Raw genomic sequence first — 2981 nt, 5'->3', positions numbered from 1 at the left:
AGGAATGCATAGCCACACCAGGATCCAGCAGTAGCCCAGAAATTAGGGAAAACCACATTAATTTTGCCAGGTGAAGGCAGAACCCAGAGCAACCATTGCTGTCAGGGCCACTCCGCCTGCCATTACCAGTGCATGATCCTGCGGTGCTGCCGGGAGCTGGGAGGCCCTGTGGCACAGTTGTGCAAAAAAAAAAGCCCAACCCAAGCCCGGAGTTTCCCCGCGGTTTTCCCCTCTTTGTCTCCATTGCGGGGAAAAGAGCTTAATTAACGTCTGCAGAGAGCAGGGAAAGCTCGGTGTAATTGCTAGGTATGATTATCGGTGGAGCGGAGGGTGCTCAGCAGGGTGGGAGGGACAGGCACAGCCCACCTTCTTTGTATAAAATGAGGCATATCCGAGGCGGGCCCGCTTCCCAGGCAGGGAGCTGCCTCCCAGGAGAGCTGGGGTGGCTGTCGGGCAGCTCCACGTGCTCTCTGAGACCAGGCAGTGCCTTCAGCACCTTCGAGGTCCCCTCCTTGCTGTAAATGGTGCCCATCGCTCGTCCTGGCAGCTGTTCCACATGTGCAAAGGTGCCACCGTGTCCATTTTCTGCAGCCACAAAGGACAGATTTGCATCTCCAGGAAGGGGATGAGGGTGAGGGGAGATAGGGGAGTGTGGCCACGCTGGGTTAGACAGGGGCAGGGAGAGCGGGCAGCTAAAGGCTGGGTGAGGAACAAACCCCTGAAATTATGCAATATAAAGGCACCCACTGTTGTTATTTTCAGACTTTACTGAGCAGAGCGGGCCAAGGGATGGACTTGAAAAGAGCAGCAAATGTTAAGCAGATGCTGAGGAATGCTTTGTTTCACAGGCAGAGCTGTGCTGGGAGAGGCAGGAGGAGGAGGAAGAGCAACAGGGGCAGTGGTGCTGCCATCCCCATGTGCTCACAGGAAACCAGCACATCTCCTCTTGCACCATGGCTTTGTTGCAGAGGTGGGTTGTGGATGGGAGCTCATCCTTGCAAACCAGCACGATGCTGTGGAGGGGGCCACGCGGTGATTCCCCAATGCCCTGACCCCCTGGTCACTGCTCCCACTGTCCCCACTGTTCCCACCACTCGAGGCAGGAGGAGGCCAAGGAGCAGCACTCAGGCACACACTGCAGCTGTAGATGCTGGAGAAGGTGTTTGGCAGCAGGGATGAAGCAGTCCAAGCCATTGAGCATGTAAATTAAATTGATACGGACCCCAGGAAAAGGTGATGAGGGAAAAAACAATTACATAGCCTGAATCAGCGAGGTGCTGCCACCCTCCATGCAGTCCTGACATTGCTTCTCCAGCCTCTCATGCTGGTGCTGAGCAGATCTCCCTGGAGCTGCCCTGTGCCTGCCAGGATGCAGCCAGCACAGTGACCTCCACCCCAACCCAGCAGCAATTTGGGTATCCCCGACAAGGGTCAGTTCTGGCTTGTATCCTACCTTGCCAAGAGTTTAAAGCTCCACAAATGTGAAAACCACTCTTTAAGGAAAGGCAGGAAATAATCTGGTTTTCTGGATGCAGATCCTCTTGGGATGTTGGGATCTGGAGCTGGGACAATGCCCCTTGCCTAGAACGAGCCTGGCTGATAAGGCATTTACACTTTAAAAAGTAATAAAACCACATCTTAGAATCACAATTAGACACCTTCCACTACACCAGGCTGCTCCAAGCCCTGTCCAGTCTGGCCTTGAACACTTCCAGGAATGGGGCAGCCTGTGCCAGTGTCTGATGCATGGGCTGCAGCAGCACCCTTCAGACCCTTAAGTCTGTTAGAATGAAATGTGTGCTGGGTCTGCAGAGCCTCTTCCACATGTCGCTGCTCTGGAGACATCCCAGAAACTCCTACTAATGGATGTGCACGTGGGGCTGTGCAGGGCCAGCATCTCCACTGGTGGGATGGTGAGATGCTTGATGGGACTGGGAGCACTGGGAGCACTGGGAGCCCATGTCTACTGAGCCCTGTGCACCATGCATAGAGACAGGTGAGGGAAAGGGCATGACTGATGCCCAGACCCAGGATGGGAGACTCTGCATTCCCTGTCTCCCAAGGCTTTATCCTGGGATAAAGGATCCCAGCCGGCTGCTGCATCCCCTTTATCCTTGGAGTGGCAGGGGGACAAAGCCCCTTGGAGCAGCCACATGCTCACACATCCACGGGACAGGCTGTGCAGAGGCTGAAAGAGAGGGATTCCCGAACAAAGAGGGATTTGCAGCTGGTTTGTGCTGCAGCATCCGGGGCAGCCCCAGCCTCCTCCCGCTCGCTGCTCCGCAGCCCGGGCCGCTGATTGGAAACCCGAGCCTGCCATCACTCCCACAGCCAGGAATTATGCTGATGGATTTTTTATTATTTTTTTCCCCCTCCCTGTGCTTGAATGCACTCAGAAAATATAAGCAAAAGGGGAAAAAAAAAAAAAAGAAGAGAGAGAGAAAATCCAAACAGATTCAATTTTAGATATGGCGACAAAGCAAAATGGTTGCAGTGCAAAGAGGGAAGGCTAAGGGGAATAAAGCTCCTGCCTCAAGGAGGAGCTGGAGCTGTAAAGCTCCCAGCAGCCCTCAGGCTGCTGTTTATGATTTACAGGAGCCCTGTAAATGGGAGGCATGTCCCATGGGAACCCATCAGCCCCATAGAGGCAGTGGAAGCTGTGGGGATGCAGCTGGTGATGAAGTTATGTGGCTTCATCAAATCTTTCCTAGTTTTCTAAAATGCCTCCTCTGATGGGAAGTGAAGAGGCTAATTTTCTGTGGGGGGTGTGAAGGATTTTCCTGGAGGCCCCAGTAACAGCCTGTGCAAATGTGCTGCTTGGGAATGGTGTGCCAAAACCAAACCCCAAACTTGCCTTTCCAAAAAAGGCCCAAGTGGAATGCTGTGGATGTTCAACCTGGCTTTGCAGCAAATCTACTGCATCCAGGCTGGGGAACAGCCCTGGTCAGCCCAAATAATACTTGTTTTGGATCAATTCTTTA

The sequence above is a fragment of the Geospiza fortis genome, unplaced genomic scaffold, assembly GCF_000277835.1.
Source record: "Geospiza fortis unplaced genomic scaffold, GeoFor_1.0 scaffold188, whole genome shotgun sequence".
NCBI classification, from domain to species: domain Eukaryota; kingdom Metazoa; phylum Chordata; class Aves; order Passeriformes; family Thraupidae; genus Geospiza; species Geospiza fortis.
This window is presented reverse-complemented; position numbering follows the sequence as displayed.